Source organism: Marmota monax, unplaced genomic scaffold, assembly GCF_021218885.2.
Source record: "Marmota monax isolate L192 unplaced genomic scaffold, Marmota_monax_Labrador192_F-V1.1 WCK01_AAM20220418_F8-fsc00184, whole genome shotgun sequence".
In the NCBI taxonomy this organism is placed as follows: domain Eukaryota; kingdom Metazoa; phylum Chordata; class Mammalia; order Rodentia; family Sciuridae; genus Marmota; species Marmota monax.
Window position 1 is genome coordinate 21,949 of NW_026695008.1, and position 14,059 is coordinate 36,007.

Here is a 14,059-nt window from a genome sequence, read left to right on the forward strand (position 1 = left end):
TGATATGTTTTTAACATAAAATTTGATAAACATATTTGGAAAGTCAACATTTTGAATGGCCAGCATATTTATTATTATATTCATTAATTATTGTTTTTTGGATTTCAACCATTTCATCTGAGACTTTCTGTGTTTTTTTTTTTTTTTGTAGTTGGACACAATACCTTATTTGTTTACTTTTATGTGGTGTTGAGGATATAACCCAGGGCCTCGTACGTGCTAGGTGAGCACTCTACCACTGAGCCACATCCCCAGCCCATCTTTCTGGTTTTTATATTCTCTAAAATCTATTCTTTGCAATTTTTTATGTAGAGAATCTAGTGATAAAAATGTTTGTTCAATTTTTATGTATTTAAGTGTTAACACATCAGTCTTTTTCCTGAAAGACTTTTTCTGGTATATAAATCTAGATTAGTCATATTCTTGAGAAGTACTCCTATCAACAATATTTTTAGTCCAGAAATTAAGTCAAGAGGATTGTGAGTTCAAAGCCAAACTCAACAACTTAAAAATAAACTATAAAAAGTGTTGGGGATATGGCTCGTGACTAAATGACCCTGGGTTCAATCACTGGTGTCTGTGTGTATGTGTATGTGTTTGTGTATGTATCTACCTACCTGTATATACATATACCAGTATTATATCATAATTATATTATATTGTTAGTTTCGTTTTCCTTATTGACATTGAAAAGTCAGGTAATTGGTGTCTTTTCTTCTCCTTCTACCAAACCAATGCTTTCTCTTTAAGTTTTTATAATTTTTTTTCTATCTACATTGCATAAGGGATATTTGCCTTCCCTTATTCTACTTGGAATTCATTAGAATGCCCCACATACACATTTTCTCATTCATTCTAGAATATAATTTTTCTCTTCAAATACAAATTCAATTCCATAGGGCCCTCAATATTTTTAATTTCTGGAAGTATTGGATTAATTTCAGTTAATCTGTTTCAATCCTGCGCTTAGTTTTCAGAGGCATCAGGAACCTTGTGGGACACTTGGCCAAGACAGAGTAAACTGCAATAATGAATGACGAATGTAGTCCTGGGCCAGGATTTGAGACTGATCAGAAAACAGCTGCCCTAGCTTTTCAGCATCGCCTACAGAAAACAAACAGCCTGAATTTGCACTTGGTTGCTCTTTGATTCTCATGATATATGCCAAAGCAGGCTGGTTTTGGTTACATTAATAGAGGAGTATGAAGGTGAGACAAAGGCTCTCCTGAGAACTAGATCATTCCTGTGTGACTACTAATCTAAAAACAAAATGTTTAAGTCCTTCAGCTAAGAAAGGAGTCCAAGTTGCCTTCACACCTTGCCCCTTTCTGATGTTAGCCTGTGCTTTCTTCCTCCTTCTGGACCATACATTTTGCCTTTATTGAAGCCTTATGTGAGTGTACCCTGTGGAATGGTGTGAGCCTTTTAATTACCTGACCCTGTATAACTGCTGCACAAGCATTTGTGAGATACCCTCAGGGCAAAATCCACCTTGACAGCAAGCTTGCCTACCACTCACCATCCAAGGTTCCTACCTTCTTTGTTTTTAACCTTTTAGAATTTCCTGTTTTCCTGCCAGATCAATTTTTCACTTAAAAATTTTTAAAAGATTTTATTGAGCAGTTCTAGGTGCTTTCAATGGGAAGAAAAATTTAGGATATTTAATATATCATATAGCCTGAGAAGAAAAACAATGAGAATTAATATAGAAAGACATAAGGAAATTACCTAACAGAGACACCATTTTTATTTTGTCTTCAATGTATTAAGAATTAATTTTACCAAAAGAAATTTCCAATTACTCATCTTACAAACACCACCACCACCAGTATCAGATGCATGCAGGCTTACATTAACACACACAGGCACCCACAAACCCCCCTAGTACTATGTATTTCTATGTGGTTTATAGAGAAATCAATAACTCTTAAATGTTAAAGATATTCAGAATTCACAATGTTTCCAAACTATTGTCTTCATTTTTTGTTGCCATTGGGAGATAGCCCATCATTTAAATGTGCTTCAGACTTTATTCCATACAAAATGGCAAATGACCATGAAAAAAGTAAGTCTTATCCACACTTTTTTATTTTATTTTATTTTATTTTAGTTGTTGATGGAATTTTTATTTTCTTTATTTTTATGTGGTGCTGAGACTTGAACCCAGTGCCTCACACATGGTAGGCAAAAGCTCTACCACTAAGCCACAACCCCAGCCCTCTTATCTACATTAAAGTGAATGAATGAATACATCATTTTTTAAAATTTAATCAATTTTTTTTTCTTCATTTCTCATTATAACCTATTATAGTGCTTTGATAAGCTGGAAGAAGTCTTAAAGGAAGATATACATACCACACAGGAAGGGCAAAATAAGAATTCAGGGTAGCCAAGTATCACAGGCAAAGCTGACCATGTGTGTTTAGTTCTGGCCCAGTGTCCTCTGCTAGCCTGTGAAAAGAAGCATCAGCATTACCTCTGATGTGCCTCCTTGGCAGGCTGTGTCTATTTGGCAGAGAAAAGGGAAAGGTCCCTCATTGCTTACCTGCATACTACCTGCTTGGCTTCTTTTTAATTGGCACCTGCCCCTTGTTCAAGTGGTGGGTGGCAGAGCCTCAGTGTGCGCCCTGCAGCTGAGCAGCTATGACCAGCCAGCCTCCTTCAAAAAGATTCTAAGCTTCATTTCTGAACTTAGGAGGTTTTAGTTGGTTTCATTTGTAGAAAACCTACAAGCAAACCTTTCACCTGAAAAAAGATAAAAGAAAATTTCACATAGAGAAATCATCCAGGGGCCCAAACAAGGAGACAGTTGGAGATAGACTATTTTAAAATCTGTTCTGCTGGTTCTGATAACTTAAAAGAAAAAAAAAAATTCTATGTGGAGCTCACAGGGTTGAAATAAGGCACACTCTGGTGACTTCTTTCCTTTGGACCTGTATGTGCCCTTCTCGTTAGCTGAAGAGGTTATTTTTTTCCTATAAGGAACACATTATTACTGTGAACTAAAAATATGAAAATTCAAAATTAAAATTCAATGGAAGAAAAAATGGGATGTGCCTTAATTAAATCTTTGTTAAAATAGAAAGTCTGTCAAAATATGTTGAGGATTTGGATAAAACTCACATATTATTTTTATTTAAAACAGAACTCAGTTGATATGCCTTTGTTTCTAGTTTGATTTCAGTGGTAAATGATCAAGTGATATCTTTCAATCCAGATTCACAAGTACTACCTATTTCTGTAAAATTCTTTCATTCTTTGTAAACAAATGTCACCAGATACTACACAGTAGCTCACCTTTAGACACAGAACCATTTGATAAAATGTCACAAAAAGATGATTCTATTACTTTACCTGACCTAGTAAGTTCCTTTAAGTTTAAAATTGAGCTGTTTAATGACTTAAAACATTGTCTCTTTTCTTTATATTTTGTACATGATATAAAACACTAAATATCTAGTACATTTTGTTTAAATATCTGTAAGGAATCTGAAATTATTGCAGTGAGTTGTGGATACTAAAATGTTAATAAATTATATGGAACACATGATTCATGGCCTGTGTTTCCTATGTAGGGATAAACTGTTGAAAACTCCTAACTTCTTGTTTAGATTTTTTGGTAATGGTAGACAAAGGATCATCAATACATGGTCAGTCCAAACATACTCCTATACCCTCTGACAATTCTCCATCACAAAAAGTGTTCAAGATCTGGATTTCATATACAAGATTACCTGCCAACTCCCTCAACAGTGAGAACTTAAGCAAAGATTTTAACTTATAAGTTTCAAGACTTACTTTTTCTGAAAAAATGAAGGTGGTGGTTATATATATTTCACAGAGTTCTTGTGAAGCATTAACTGAATAAGTTTATACAAAACAAATCATGAGAATGGTTGGCATTAATTAACACATAGTTATTTAGAATTAGTTATTATTAAAAAACAAAAATAGGAAGCCCTCTGTTAGTCAACTAACTGAAAAAGAAGGTAAGAAAGAACATAGGAAATCTGGTCTCCAAAGCCTATCTATGCCTTTTGAGAATTTTTTTTAATTTACTGTGACTATAAATAATTTTTTTTAAATTCTAAAAATTCTAGGGAAAAAGTCATATCATACTTTGTTTCCACATTCATCATAAGTATTTATTTTATTATTTATTCAGATTAAGAGACATTGGGAAAACAATCTTAAAGTACAACTTAGAAAGCTAATACTTGGTGACTATATTTTAAGAAAATAATTATGTAATAATAAAAATTTAAAATTGTCACTGCTTGTTTTTTGTTTTATAGGGTTTTTGAATTTTATTGTATAAGTAAAACATACTTGTATTAATTTAAAAGGGATCATGAATTACAATTTTACAATTAAGTGATAATATACATAAATATCTTAGTACAGTGTCTATTACATTTTAAACATCCCATAAAAGACAATGTTATTATCATTGCTATTACGATCTTTATCATTACCTTTTTCATAGTTAAAAAATTATTGCTAATTATTAGTAAAAACAAATTACTTCTTCAGAAACATGTATTTGAATATTCAATTCCTATTTAATTTTTAAAATACTGCTTAAACAAGAGTAAAAATAACAAGAAACAAAGACTGCATGTTCATATAATGTCCACTGATGAAATGATAACCTGAAATAGAATTTTTTTTGCAGGCTTCTAATTTATAGGTGTGTGAAATACATTAAAAGCTCTTGTTCATAAAATAAGGATTGGGGCTTGTCTTTTTACTTTATTGTCCATGTAAAAAAAAAATCTTTGTGGAGTGTTCCCCAACATTTTGTTTTCAGATGTCATCCTCAGCAATAAGAATAAATTTCTTTCAGTTAAGCCTGTTTCTTACCCTGTATATGTATGCTACCTTACCATATTTACTGTGAATTACTGAGAAATCATAGGGATATTGCTAGAAAATGTTACAATACACACCATATCTCATTACATTTACAATAAATACAAAATTCAAGATTCAGATTTGAAGCAAAAAGCTATCAAGAGTACAAAGGCATGTTTATACCAAGAGGCCCCTAGTTCCCCTAAAATTAAAAAAATTGAACTATATTTAGCTTGAGTAAGGGTCAGCTAATAAGCAAGATATTGTGCAAATATCTCCAATAAGTTTATGCCACTTGTTCAGATGACATTAAATATCAAGTATTTTTTTACAAATTTTTTGATGAATATATAATAACTGTATGTGTGAGGATATAGTGTGATGTTTTATTGTATAATGAGACATTTTATAATGTATATATAGTGTAATAATCAAATTAGGATAATTAGCATATCTATTATTTTGAACACATCTTTTTCTTTTTTTGTGGGATGGTAACATTAAAATCCTCCCTTCTACCTATTTTGAAATATAGACTACATTATTATAAAGTATAGTCACCCCCTGTGCAATGGAACATGAAAACTTAGTCCCCCTATCTAACAGTAACATTGCACTCATTGACCAACTGCCCCCATTCCTTCCCCCCATATTGTCTTCAGCTGCTAGGAAACACTACTATACTCTCAATTTCTATGAGATCGACATTTACAGATTTCACATATGAGTGAGAATATGTATGCCTTGATCACATCATTTAACAAATTTCTTCAGGATCATTCATATGGTTGCAAATGATAGGATTAATTCTTTTTATTGTTGAATAGTATTTGTGTGTGTGTGTGTGTGTGTGTGTGTTTGTGTGTTCTGTATTTATCCAGTGATGGACACTTTCATGGACATTTTATTCCATAGAATTCCATGTCTTTACAATTGTGAATATGGTGCAATGAACAGGGCAGTGTGATGTCTCTTTGACATATTGACTTCATATTCATCCGAGGGTTTTAGGTTACTTTTCATCAATGTGACCAAAAGACCAGATAAAAAAATAGAGAGAAGGGAAGGTTTATTTTGGCTCATGGTTTCAGACTTCAGTCCTTGGGTGGCTGACTACATAGCTCTGGGTCTGAGATGAGGTAGAACATCAAGGTGAAGTGGTATGGCAGAGGAAAGCAGCTCAGAACATGATGGTCAGGAAGCACAGTGACAGCTCCACTCTCCAGAGACAAAGTATAAACTCCAAAGTCACAACCCCAGTGACCTATTTCATGCAGCCACATAGTACCTGTCTACAGTTACCTCTCAGTTAATCGGTATCAGTGGAGTAATGTACTGGTTAGGTGACACCTCCCATAATCTAATCAGTTCACCTCTGAAAGTCCTTGTATTGTCTCACACGTGAGCTTTTGGGGGACACCTTACATCTAAACTACAACAGTGGGATAATTTGATTATATGGTATTTCTCCCAACTTCATGCTTATATTTGTTATGACACTATTCATAATAAATAAGACATGGAATCAACCTAAACATTCATCAAAAATGAGCAAAGAAAAGATGGTATATATACACAATGAAATAAAATATTAATATATTTCATCTTTTGAAAAATCTCCATACCCTTTTTTAAAGGTTATTTCCTACATGACTAACATGATGGACTAAAACACTATTTCTGACCTATTATGCTCTAATGATAATGAGGTGAACTACAACTTTTATTGTAAATATTCTTGTAAAGCATTGATATCATTATCCTACTTGAAAATAATGCTTTGATCTTGTCAATGTTTTTGATAATCTCATTCTATTCACACTATGCACACTTTTTTATATTCCTCTCATACCAAACAGATCAAATCTAGTAGAGGGCAGTTATTAGCTAAGCATGTTGTCAAAAAATGGAATGGGTCTTTTTGCAAGTACCATATTTCATTCCCCTTATATCAAAAATCCACTAAGGTCCTAGATCAGCACCTTGCATGAACCTCGGGGCCATTTTCATTCCACATGTACTCTGTTAAATCACCTTGGTATAATAGGTTGTGACAAATTTAACTTGGCAATGAACTTTGAATGAGAAGCCTTCATAAAAGTTCTCAAGATTAGAAACTTTGATATAATCTTTATTTTATCTGATTGTAACTGAATAAACAGAATGGTTTTCAAAGCCACAATGAATAATTATCTGATCCCTCTAGTTTCAATTAATTACTTTCAAATGTTTTTTAATACTCTTCAGTGTCTATGGGAAATGCCATCCCCCCAAATAAGTACAATTTTGGCAACCATTTCTAAAAATATTAATTGTATGCATGGCATAAATGAAGAAATCATCATATGAAAAAAAAATGTTTCTAAAATAGTAAAAGTATATTATAAAAAATCATGAAACAAGTTTCATTACTGTTTCTAGCAGGAATTCATTATACATCTCATTGGAAGTTAAATCCATTATCACAACCATCACAAAGACAGAACAAACATGTACACAGTTGATATCTTATTATTATCTTTATCTTACATGGATTGTGTTTGTGTGTGCATTTTTTGAAAGCAAATAATAGCTAGATATTGCTAATGTTAAAAATCTTTTAAAAAGTTGGTCTTTAGATAACCAGTGAAAGGAACATCTTCCTGCCCTTTGCTCTTATGAATTGCTGAAAGAGGTGGTTATTATGGTGATAAGAAATATGTACTGATATGTGTCATTTATATAATCTGTTTGCTTCCTTCTTAGGATTCTTTGTGTATAAAGTTCCAGACCTTATAATTGAGACTGGTTTGTATAATAAGGTTCATCCATTGGTTTCCATTATTGCATGATATAGACATAAAGTAGGCTTCAGTTTTGAGTCAGTTCCGTGGCTCACTAATGAACCAGTACTTTCTTGCCTATCAGCTCTAACTGTAGTGGCCTAATTGCCAAAGAAATTCACTCTGTAGAACACACCATTTAGATGGACAGAAGCTGACTTCCCATAGCTACTGGAAAGGAAGAAGATCCTCTTAATTGAATAATTCCAGTTGGCCAAAAGAATTCCATGCCATACTTAGCTCAAGTTTTATTTCCCAGATCATTAACTTGTCAAGGAATGTAAAATATAGATTTCCACTTTAGATATTATCCTGTGATAGTAAGTGAAGTAAAAGAATATGAGAGTGAAAGATATTTTTGAGAATTCACATTCTTAAATATTTACCTATCATCTCTCATTTCTAAGCTTTGGGAGGGCATGAACTCCCCAGATGAGAACATCACTCCAAAAATAGAAGACATGGGATCTAGAAAAACAGTGACCCAGAATAGCAGAAAGATGCTGTACATTCCCAGAATGATTATAAGGGTGATTTTTTTGAATAATAATATTCAAAATATATAAAGCATTTCTTTTTTAAAAACATTAAGAATTAAAGTAGAACAAGTAGAAAACAAATATAAACTATTACAAGTGAATAAATACTAGTGACTAATTTACATATGAAATGATGCTCAAATTTATTTGCTACTAGATAATGATTTTAATCTACACTGTAATTTTACTCTCTGCATTTTCTGTAATTGTGAATTTTCCAAGAATTAAACAATCTTTAAATTGTTTTTTTGATCAAACATTCAACGAATCACTTATTCTTATTCATTAATTTAGTATACAATCTCTGGATCATAAATGATTGCTTTGGGATGCCAATGTCTGTTATTTTCATCAGATTTTTTCCTAGCACCTATTTGTAAAAAGTGCCTAAATATATATGCCATTTGCTTGATATGTCACTTTTGAAAAAGTGAATTTCAGGTTGTCACATTTGCAAAACTGCAGTTGTAAAGTACAATATTACATTTTACCAAATCTCCTGTGGTGCAATCTAAAATGTTAGGTTGACAGGTCCTATCACTGAAAGCGGACCTTTGTGTTTTGTTTACTAATTTACATTATGCCAAATAAATCTGCCAAGTAAAGTTCATCTTGTTGCCAACAGGAATACTGATTCTTTTCTTTTCAATGTAGTTTTATTATAAATTCAATGCAGATAAAACAACCAAACAATACAACACTATTTGTAGGGCATGTCTAAGATGTAAAGACTAAAGACGGAATATGCAATAAACACCTATCAGCCACTGTGTGAAGTGCAGCATAGCCCTAGAAACCCCATGTGAGCTCCTTTTCCTGATTCCATGCTGCTTCCTCAAACTTCAAGATACTGTTCTACAAAACCTTAAATTTGTTATTTGTTTATGGATGAAAACCTCAGCTCACTACTAGTAGGTCACTGATCTTCAGCAAGATCTTTTCTCTTTCTGTATATAGTGTCATATGTTTCTTTGTGTGTAGGTGTGAGAAAATGTGAGAAAGACATTAATATAGAAATTGTGTTTATATGAATGTAACCAACTGCACACTATTTGATGCACATGTGCTAACTAGTAATAATGGCAGTAATAGTAATGACATTAGAATTACACCATGAAGAGAAAAAGCGAATTGGTCACATATTATCCTTTCCTAGAATATTTCAGGAATAATTCTTGATTTATTTTTTAAGTGTCTCAAGTCCCTATTTTCTTTGCCTTCTGTTTATTGAATCACACAATCAAAGACTTAAGCAAGATTCCCATTGCCTTCACAGATCTTCAGAAAAGGCATATTGTTCCTTAAATACCAATAGATTAAGAAAGGAATTGAAATTATGCTCATTGAGATTCTCCCTATACGTGTCCATGTGCTTGTGCATATATACACACACACTCACACACACACACACACACAGAGAGAGAGAGAGAGAGAGAGAGAGGATAAGTAAGTATTATTTGAATGTGGACATGTGATAACAGAGGATATGAATAGGCAATACTCAGGCTGTGCAGGAAAAATATCATGTGTACAACAGAAGGCCCAGAAAATATGAAATTTGAAATAGAGGCATAAATAGTTTAAAAGTAAACATCCTAGTAACTGTGTAGAGCAGGATGTTATATTGTTATAAGAGCAAAATTGTCAAAAAAATATGCTCAGATTCAAAGAATGCTAGGTCCATGCCACTGTGACCAAGGGGGAGAGAGGGGGTTGAAAACTGAGTGTACATGGAGAGGGAATTAACCCAGGTGAGTGCCAGATCTTTGAAAATTAGCTGAAGTCCAAATTTCTATGTGTGACAAAGCACTGAAATTTTGAGTTTCTGGAAGCTTAAATTTCAGTTTAAATAGAAGGTATCCTGACATTGGAGTCTGATGTGCGACATCACAATGTCTATTCTTCAATTTTTAAAAGCAGATGTGATGTCACATCAAAAAAGTCTAGGATTTAGGTTGTATATTTAACCTAATTTATTTATCCCTTAATTCACTTAAGAAATAATATGGAAGCTTTGTATTTACAATACTTACCTTGTGCACCAGGAATATAGCTGCAAATAAGATTGTGTAGGACTCATACCATATATCACTTAAGGGCTAGCATGAAAGACTGGTGATTAAGAAAGCAATTATATTGCAGTCTTGATAAGCAAGGTAATTTGGAAGTGAATAACAGGGTGCCTAATATCATACATTTTAGTTTTTAAACTGCTGAGTATAAACTCATGGCAAAATCTCATTTTTAAACACTAGACAATGAGTTGATTTGGGATTATATGAAGATTCAAGGACACTCAGATATCCAGAGCTTTCTCCAAGTATGTGGACACAGGCTTCTACTATTAGGCTAATTTCATATTCTACTGAAAGTCTAATGATCTTATTTGTTTGTTCATGTCACACAAAAATTCATTGATGTTAACCTTTTTGGCAATAACCATTAGTAATTAAAAATTGAGAGAATTAGAAAACAAAGTTAGTAGCTCATTCATAGTACAGAGGGATGGCTCAACACAATTACAGATTTTGGAGGAATACAGTACAAGACATTAGGCCCCTAGTGGCAAGACAAGCATGAGCTGTGAGGCTTTTGATTTTTAAAATAACCTAAATTCACAGTTCAGTCTAATTGCAATGGTTATAGCAAGCAAGAATCAGAAGGGGGCAGCAAAGAGCTGTCTGGGCCAGAAAAATCCTCTAATTTGAAAAGTGGAGAAAGAGGAAGGATTACTATGGACTAAGTTAATGGAAAATGCTATTCCAAATGGATGTCAAACCTCATCAGAGTCATGAATCCAAGATCACCTCTGCTTCCTAGAAATTATTTGGTCCTGGTTTACTTCCTGTCTCTAAACATTTCTTGCCTGAATGTTTTATCCGTATCCATCCTTACACATTGGTTTTCCATGGTTCTAGACTTGGTCTCTGTATTCTTACTTTCTGCATTCTATTTAATTTTAATCTATATTCTCTTATCTGTTCTCATAGTAGTAATTACCATCAATATGTCAAAAGTCTCAGCACATACAACTGCCTTGGTGTCAATTAGAAAATCATATTACCTTTTGGTAAATAGATTTCAAATAGCTACCCCTGTCTTCATTTAAAACATCTCCTTTTTCTTCAGGTTCTTGGAACCCCATTTGGAGTTAATTACCAATTACTAATTCTAGTCTTATTTCTTATCCCCTTGGAAAAACTAAATAGTGCAAATCATAAAAAATATTTTATATGATAGGAATTCACATGTAGTCACCATTGATCACTACCTTCCAGCCAGATGTTTCCACCTGCATATATAGCAGACATGTCAAAAACCAAACTCATTGCTTTCATCAAATATATATGCCTCATATATTTGCTTTCCTAGATAGTCATGATTCTTAATACCCATTGGCTAAAGTAGAATGCTTTTATTATTCATATTAATTTTTGATCATCAAGTTTATCTCAACTTAAAAATCTAATAGTTTCAAATTTTTATTCATTTCTCAAGGTTTCACTGATGTTGACCTTGGAGAAATAACCATTGGTAACTAAAAATGTCTACCATCAGAAAAAGATGGGCTTTCTCTCCTGCTAACCTTTCCAAAAGCTAGTTTACACTATCTCTGCCCACTCTCACTTCTTCACACATGATTTTGTCTTCAAGTCATCAAAAACTGATTTTTAGTCCCACTGATCCAAGGAAACAGCACTTACCGTGACACTGCTTCCTTTTGTTTATATCCAGTGAACACTTTCTGGGGTAGTTTGTCACTGCAGTATTTGAGAATACTCACCCCATCTTTCTCAGAATGCTGTCTTATATAGCCTTTGAGGGAGTGGTATTTCCTCTTTTCTTTTGTTCTATTACTTTCTGTAGGGGTGTGTGTGTGTGTGTGTGTGTATGCTAGCATGTGTGTGTGCATGCAAGCACATGTGTATGGTTTCATTTCTCTCTGACTACTGTAAGAAAATATTGGTATTCAGGAGAGGCAGTTGTTTGTCTTCCTAGTAATTTCCATGTAATCCATCTCTGTACATGCTGTGGCCACATCCCTGTCTTCAACCACTATCTACATGCTGCAGATTAACAGAATGTGTGTCTGTATCTGTATATCTGATACTTCACTTAGAAGTCGCATGGATATGTCAAAATTAAACTGCTCAAGTCTAATGTAGCATCTTTTCCCCTAACCATTGTATCTCTCAGTCTCTATACTCTCCTTTGTACAAGTGTGATTTATGAAAAATCACTAAGGATTTCTTGATCTGTTTTACACTTCTATTTTCTATTCTAAAAATCTTCTACAATTGTATATCTAATCAATTCACTACCCATATGTCTCTTTAGTTGCTCCATAGAATCTGTAAAAAAATGTGCACAATTCTCAAAGTCCATTATTAGCTCCCTTCAATTATTATTCTAGTCAGAGCTCTCTACCTCTCTGTCTCTCATAAGTTACTCTTCAGCTATAGTAACAAAATTACTTTAATAAAAATTAAATAAGAATAATGATGACATGTATTTAGTAAATATTTACTGTGTCAAGTGTTCGGTTTCTTCAATCTGTTAGACTCATACTTTCCTCTTGTCTCTGTACTGGTTAATTCTTCTCTCAGAAATTTGTTTTCATAGTGTTCATTTACTGACTCATTCCATCAATTAGGTACCAACACCACTCAGATTTGGTTCATATTATGGTTTAGATATGAGGTGTCCCCCAAAAGCTCAAATGTAAGACAATGCAAGAAAGTTTAGAGGTTAAATGATTGGGTTATGAGAGCCTTAACCTAATTAGTGCATTAATCAATGAATATGGATTAACTGGGTGGGAATTGTAGGCAAGTAAGGTGTGGCTGAAGCAAATAGGTACCTGGGGGTGGGATAGCCTTTGTGGTTCATATTTCAACCCTGCTGAGTAGAGCTCTGTCTGCTTCCTTGTAGCCATGTTCTAAGCTGTGTTCTTCTGTTATGCCCTTCATACATGATTTTCTCCCTCACCTTGGGTCCAGAACAATGGAGTTGGCCATACATGGATTAAGACCTCTGAAACTATGAGCATCAAATAAACTTTTTCTCCTCTTAAATTTTTTTGAGGAGAGGGTCAGGATTTTTTGGTTTCAGCAGCAAGAAAAAGCTGATTAAAACAATACCCCTTATTTGTACTCTCTTGATATGCTATGCACTTCTTTGAGAAACACCAAAAAGTTCCTAATTAGATAATATTCTAAAATGGAAGCAAATTCAAGGCTTAATCAACCTATCAATTTGTTGGAACTGGAGTATTGGCTACACAACATACACCACAGATGTTTGACACACACTCGTAAGTAAATTAAGAATATTTGAATAGAATTGAGACCCACATGTCTAGATAATATGAAAAAAATGAGATTATAGCTATTAGAGTCCTATTTTTAATTATCTTCATGGTTCTTTTAGAAATATAGTGATAAATCCAACTTTTAACCTGAGAGTAAAATTAGATTTCTACTCAGTCTGTATATTATATTTGAACCATTTATTGGCACCTTGTGATCAGGTATTAAATGAATCAAGATAATGGTTTTGCAGCTTTATGATTACCCTGACTACATACTGTCACTAAAGATTTTTATATGAAGTAAATTCTAGCATTTTCTCAGGTTAGTTCTATTTCAAATACCAAATTATATAGAATAATAGCCCAAGAAGCAAAGCATGTGATTCTGGCGTCAGGTTGGCATGAAATTCCATAGGTGTATTTTTTTCAACTTTATGCAGAGAGAAGTGGAATCCTTTTTGCATTTGTTACAGAATGGCACCACACAGGAACCAAAGCAAAGGTCAGATGTTATTAATTATGTACATCTTGAG